The sequence below is a fragment of the Pteronotus mesoamericanus genome, unplaced genomic scaffold (genome assembly GCF_021234165.1).
Source record: "Pteronotus mesoamericanus isolate MK-2021 breed Mesoamerican mustached bat unplaced genomic scaffold, CSHL_Meso_final scaffold_232, whole genome shotgun sequence".
Taxonomy (NCBI): domain Eukaryota; kingdom Metazoa; phylum Chordata; class Mammalia; order Chiroptera; family Mormoopidae; genus Pteronotus; species Pteronotus mesoamericanus.
Genome location: NW_026555311.1, coordinates 464,427 through 472,134, shown reverse-complemented (window position 1 = coordinate 472,134; position 7,708 = coordinate 464,427).

The window sequence follows — 7,708 nt, the reverse complement described above, 5'->3', positions numbered from 1 at the left end:
TCACTCATATATAGAATCTAATGAACAAACTGAAGTAACAAGAAAAAAGAGACAGATTTGTAGATAGAGAGCAGGATGACAGCTCCGGCAACAGGTACGGGGGAGAGGGTTAGGGGTTGGAGGGACTGAGTAAAAAGGAAAAAGTACTCATGGACACGGACAACAGTGCGGGATTGCCAGGTGAGAGCGGGTGAGTGTAGGTGGAAGAGGGTATGAGAGGGATGAGTGATGATGGAAAAAAATACATTAAAAATAAACTATTTAAAACAAAAAGAAAGAAGGCTAAGTAGCCAGCTATGATTGGTCTGAATATATAAACACTGGCAGCAGTGTAGAGGACCATAACCTGACAGAAAGCCACAGTGAGTTTTCCCAAACCTGTCCACAGTGCAGCAGATTCTGCAATTAACCAAGTACCTCTTTAGTCAGAGGACAACCCAACTGAACCAGAACAACAGTGATGATGAGAAGCTACTGATACAAACATACTCTTTGCATAAACCTTAATTTTAGTGAGAATTTGGGTGATAATTGTTTCTGACTCATCACAGCCATTCTGTGATCTTGGGGGAGACAGTTGGGTGTTATTAACCCTGCTGTGATTGTGTAGGAAACTGAGGCACTGGGTAGGAGGTTAGACTGTTTTGATCTCTCTGAAGAATAGATGCTGGTAAACCCAGTAATTGCCACTTGTTAATATGTTCCCACAGGATACATCCTCATTGATGGTTGGCTGACCTACACAAATACACATACTTATGTATATACATACCTACAAAATAAAAATTTATAAATGATCATTTTGAGGAGCACCCAACATTTTACCACCCCCATGTAACCTCGATTTATATTAACACAATTGCAATGTGAAATGAAAAATTGTTTATGCAGTATCTTACATTATAAAAATATATCCTGTGTTATAATGAAACTCATTGCTTCAGGAAGATTAGCAAGTAAGCATTGGTCAGAATAGATTGTGACTGGGATTAGGCAATCAAGTGAATATTGGAGTCTTATGGGATGAGTTATGTCTCCCCAAAAAGATATGTTGGAGTCCTAACTCCCACAGCCTCCAAATAGAACCTCATTTAGAAATAGGGTTAATATAGAGGTCATCAAGTAAAAACGGGGTCATTAGAATGGGCCCTAATTCAATATGACTGGTGTATTCATAAAAAGGGACTATTTGGACACATTGAACATGAAGGCAGAGACAGTGGTGATGCGTCTACAAACATGTGTCAACATGTTTGTCCTGGCCAGTGTGGCTCAATTGGTTGAAGTGTTGTCCTGTACACTGAAAGGTTACTGTGTTTGATTCCAGGTCAAGGTACATACTTAGGCTGTGGGTTTGATCCCTGATTGGTGAGCCTACAAGAGGCAACCAGTCAATGTTTCTCTCTCACATCGATGTTTCTCTCTTTCCCTCCCCCTCTCTCTCTCCCTCTTCCTCTGTCTCTAAAAACAATGAAAAAATGTCCTCAGGTGAGGATAAAAAATAAAATATAACACTGTCATATAATTAAATACTATTCAGACATTAAAATATATGATATATATTTATATATTATAAATTGGTAAAAGGGAAGGAAACCAGATGCAAGCTGAAGATCTCACTTGAGTGTAAAAAAATATACTCCCATTTGAGTGGAATGAGCCAAAGTGAGATTTTAATTATGAACCTAACATAGCACTTTAGTGAGAAACATTTAGGAAGACCTGAATAAACAGCAAGACATTCTATGTTCATAGATAGGAAACCCAGTATGATAAAGATGTCATTTGTCACTAAAAAATGCAGTGCAATTTCAATAAAAATCCCAACAGATTAGGAGCGCAAAGTAGTTCTACAATACAGTTGATGGAGAAAAGAGTCAAGAACAGGCAAGACGATTTTGAAGAAAGACAATATGGGAAACTTAGCAGAAATTAAGACAAAACTTATTATTCAGGACTTTTAGACTTATTAAGTCCTAAAACTACGGCAAATGAGACAGTGTGTACTAGCACGGAGAGATGCAAAGAGGCTAAAGAAATGTAGAGAAAGCCAGGAATAGACATCTAGAAGTAGGTGTCTATACAGAATCAATAATTCTTCTCATTATATGGGGAAAAAAAATGAATCGCTAGTAAAAATCACTCTGCACCTACCCCAAGGCCAGAGTAATGTTATGTGTCTTCTTAGGGCTTGAAAGTTTTACTTTTCTTACTTGTGCTTTTTGCACATGGTTTGAATATGTTTCCCTTCCTGTAGTAGAAAATCATCAAGGTTAAAATAACCTCAGAATAACTCGTTAAATTGGACCCCCCAACTCATGGCACAATGTTAGGGCTGGGATTCAGGCACAGAGAGGACCTGCACCCACACATCACCCTTAGCATGTGTTTGCTGATGGCTGAAATACTCTAGCAGGAGACAGAAGAATTCTGTTCCAAATTGAGCAAAAATGCTTGAAATGCAAATACTCATTTTCTTATATTTATGTTGAGAGTGAATTGAATAATGTTGTAAGGAAAATTATTGATAGAGAAAAGAGATAGCAAGTATCAGAGGATATGAGAAAAGGATATCATCACCAGGTGGGAGTGATAAAATGAAAAGGGAAAAATAAAACCTGAAAACTTCCAAAGACAGTATGCATTTGCTTCAAATATTTTTTTCCTAAGGCCAACTATTACTCAAATTCTAAACATTTTGTGTGGTTCAAACATTTTTAATGGCAACTCAAATGCCACGGTTTCCTTGTGAATACTTTGATAGCTGGTGTAACTAATCCACAGCTCACTCAGTTGGTTACAACACAGAACTATTGTGTTTGACCTTGTGTTTGCTCTGTGCTCATGGATTACAGCATTCATGTGACAAGACATTTTATAACACTTGTAACAGTTTATACTTTTGTCATTGGTTTCCAAGGTAGGACTGCAATGTGTTCAGAATCACTCTTTGGTTGGATAAATAAGTATTGAGCTTCCAGGACACACTACATATTTTGCTGCCTCTGAGTTTCACATAAAAGTTTAGAAACTAGCTCTTCAGGCAGAGATTAAAGACGTAGTCCTGACATTTATGGAACCCTTAGTATAGCATATACTACCGAAAAGAAAATGGAAAATTACTGAGCCACCTAATGCAATGCTCTAGGGGAGCACTAAGGCGAAGATCTTGTCACAAAAAGATGGCTCTGTGAAGACTTCCTGGAGAAGAAGGAGTCAAAGGAGATCTTCCCCAAATGGTGAATTAATAACAGTGTGCCATGTCTGTAGAGTTTCCTGTTGATGCTAGAAAAAAATCACCATCAATGTCACAGCTTAAGATAACACAGATTCATTCTCTTATGGTTCTAGAAGTCAGAAGCCCCACACAGGGCTCACTGGGCTAAAATCAAGGCATCAACCCGAGTGCACTTTCTCTGGAAGCTTTGGGAGATTCTGTGCGCTTGCCTCTTCCAACTTCCAGAGGCTATACACACTTCTTGCGGCCCCTTTATCAGTCTTTCTTTCATCCTCCATCCAGTCTTCCTCCCGCTGCCGTATTTCTGGGCTTCCTGCTTCCCTATTTAATGATCATTATAATTACAATGGGCCCACACAGATAATTTAAGATAACTCCCTTATTTTAAAGTCATCCAATTGGCAACCTTAATTCCATCTGCTACCTTAATTCCTACTTGTCTTGTAACATAACATGGTCTCAGGTTCCAGGGATTAGGATGTGGACATATTCAGGTGTCATTATGCTGCTGTCTAGCATAATGTTAAAATAAACCTCCTCCCTGTATTATGAAATCCCAGAAGAGTCTTTAAAAATAAAATATTTACTTGATAAAATTAATGTCTTGCTAATCTGTTGTTGATATTTTAGTATAAAATTGTCGGGCTTATTGTTAATTACATTCACTCATTATACACATATTTTCTAGTTTTTCCCCTGAGCTTCTTTCTTGAGTTTCATTTACTGGTCAAAATCACTATTTCACAGAATCAATGTGAAGTTTTATTGCCAAATGTTGGTCTTTCTGACAAATATTCTACAGTATTCTAGTTTACTTGTACAAAGGAGGAATTTTAACATGCCAGAAACAGAAGGAAATGAATATTACAACAGGTTTTTCAGACAACACTTTCTGGAGCTTTTAAACAAATGTGTGTCAGAGAAAAAATAAATGGGTACGGATTAGAGGACAGAGGAAAGGAAAAACTACCCATGATGGCATTTATATAGCATTGTTATGCATTATTGTTTTGTGTCAGCGAAATAAATATTCATTAGTGAAATGTCTTTTTAGTGAAAACAAACCAGAAACAATAGCATGCTTATACAGCATACAGCTCAATGGGGAAAGCGGTCTTTGTTACTTCTCAATTGATTATTTTTAAAATCATAGAATGTATTATTAAAGTAGATTTATTTCAAGAACCTCTCAACATACTAATCATTAAAATTACTCCTTTATCAATAATATCGATAGAAAATATAAACTACTTAGCATAGTGTCTTTTAGATAGCAAAAACTGAATAAACGGTACTTGAAAAACTTTAAATCCTGTATTACCAGTTACTACCATTATTGGTGATAATCATCATTGTAATAATCTGACATATTCCAGATTTCTCATGGGCTTTACTGCTTAGTATAGAAATCACTATATATATATGTATATATATAATTTTATATATATGTTATGTATATATAAACAAATTATATATATATGTTATGTATATATAAAATTTATTGATTTGAGAGAGAAAAATATCAATTTATTGTTCCATTTACATATGCATTTATTGGTTGATCCTTATAAAATGCCCTAATGGGGGACTGAACTGACAACCTTGGCTGATTGGGGTGATGCTCTAACCAACTGAGCTACCCGGTCAGGGCAAGAAATCACTTTAAAATACACAAAAATGCCTTGGCCAATGTGGTTCAGTTGGTGGGTGGGTCTTCAGGTAGTTGAATGGTTGTGGGTTTGATTCCTGGTCAGGGAAGGTTCCTAGATTGGGGGTGATCGTGTGAGTGCCATCCCCCATCTGGGCACATACCGGAGGCAACGAATCAATGTTTCTGTCTTGCGTAGATATTTCTCTCTCTCCCATCTTCTCTCTCTAAAAAAAGCAATGAAAAAAATATATCCTCAGGTGAAGATTAAAAAATTTTAAAGAATTCATATAAACAGAACACAACCATTTGTGATTGGTTGTTTCTGCACAATTTTGATAGATGACAAAAAAGGATTGGATTTCTTCTCTTGGAAAGATTTAAATTTGAAATTTATATTTTAGAGGTATTTTCAGTACCCAAAGGAATAGGTTACTATAGCCTTTCCAGCACATAGTTAATCCTTTAAAGCTCATTGCATACAACTACTCTCCTTTGTAAAATGTAATAGGGCTAACCATTATAGAATTCATCTCACCATATTTTGCTAAAATGTAAGGAGATAATGTATCTGAAGTGCTAGCCAAAGTGCCACACAAATAGCTGTTGTAATAATATTTTATTTGTTACTCTGCAAAGTCTTTTGTAATCATCTTTTTCTTCTAGTATTTTAGCTTCTCTAGAGGGTTTCCACTCCACGAGTATCTTTACCAAGGCTTCAGAATTATTCTCTGACAATAGTTACTATGTTACCATACAGAGGTATATGTAGAAAATCACCCGGGTTCAATAAGTTGTTTTCTACTAGAAATGCATCTGTAGCCCATGGATTGTTCTCCACTAATCACTACATGAGTCCCCATGATCATTGTTATATTCTTATTTACTCAACATTTGTAGTAGATAATCTAAACATTGACTGGATATATCTCAGGTTTTTCTCTTTTTTAGTATAAATTGTATATAAACTATTTAAACAGAGAACTGACTTTTAAAATACATTTGAATATCCAACTTCTTAGAGGAATATGAAATCCAATATTCAGAGAAAGTATGTGTTATTGGTGAACATGTTGAGCTATCTTGGTTTGTCTTTATAAATGATTTGGACCAACTAATTGAGGTTAAATTAATTGCCTTAGGATCTTCTAAAGGAATTCCAACAATTTCTTGATTGCGTTTTAAAGGCAGCCTCCAAATCAGTATGTGGTAAGTTTATAGATCAATTTACTACATGAGAAAATCTGATTAGGATTTCATTGCTTGTCCATAATCAACCTTTATGTGAAATAAGACTGGGTTTCAAAATTTTGACTTATTTTTATTCAATAGGTCTGCTCTCCGATTTAGAAATGGGCTCCTGAATCAATGACTGTCCCTTCACAGGCTCACCTCAAGTCTGTGATAGGATTTCATGCTAATGGCTCTACCCAAAGGTTATTAATTGGCAGTTATTAACTGAGCCTTGCAGAAGCCCTCTCTCAATTGTTATATTGAAAACCTAAGAGTAAGCCAGTAGGAAGTAAGAGAAATTGTGTTAGAGTATACAGAGGAGCTGAATTCTATTAACATAGAGTGGAGGCCCAGGGTCCTCCTTGAACTATAACACAGTTGGCTTCTATACGCTCTGGCCCCCTTATGATTCTTAAAATATGTCTCTGAGATTCAATTTCTTTATTGCCTCTCACGCATGCTCATGATGGACTTCCTTCCTTATTTGATCCTGCGGGAGTGACTCTATTAAAGGTCAGCTCTGAGTCAGTCAAGGGCACAAGGAGCTCTCCTCGTTTTGGAGGTTTTAGATATCTTTTTCCAAAATAAAGGCAATGCAAATTATTAATTCATTCTCTATTATGAAATTTCTGTGTGCTTTCAATCACACAATGTTCAGCCTGTTTTATAAAGTCATAGATGGCAGGTCTCTATGGCTGGTGGTCACCTATTACCTGGTTCCTTATGTTCAGTAACATTTTATTTTATTTTTCAAGAATATTGTTTATGATAGGCTGCTTGCTGTCTCTTCTGAAGAAATGTTTTGGCATGTTTCAATGATGAATATTTAAATAAACCACGGGATAGTTGGTAAACGACAGTTCATATAAAAATCTAATATAGGCACTCTAACACCAATAGATGTGTAATTTGAAATATTTTAACAAAAAATTTAATAAGGAAAAGTACTTTGTTTATGAACCATAAATTCAATTTAGTTCCCTAAAGAAGGAGAGCTGTTTCATGAATAGCATGTGTGCCATCTGTGATTTCATAGGTAACTCTTCTCTCCCAGATTTTTGGGAGCCATTTTCTAAGGGCCATTTGAATGTTGATGTGGTCACACAAAACAGAGTCATGGACATGATTCTGACATTGGAGTGTGGTTGGCAGAGGGCAGCACAGGGTGCTTCTATGAGCTCTGGGCACCTGGTTCAAATCCTGTGTGGTGCTGGGAAATGTGCATGCCTTCTCTGGGCTTCAGTTCCTTCTCTGCAAAATAAAGAGATTCATGCAGAAAGGTCCCTTTCTGTTCGAACATTATGTTATTCTAAGACTTTGTTGTGCAGGCATGATTAGGCTGGGAGAGAATCCCAGCTTATAGACAGGCACCACCATTATCTTTGAACACGTCAGCAGGAAAAGATCTCCACAATCTATCCTGAAGCAGCTTTAACCTGGTTTAACATCAGAAACAACACAGAATCTGCTGAGAAATGGTCTTGATGGATAGACTTCTATTGTACAAATATATTTCATACACTTACATTTGTGTGTCCTCTATTATTTTAAAATCCTGACAATAATTTTGTTCCCTGATAATATTCCCT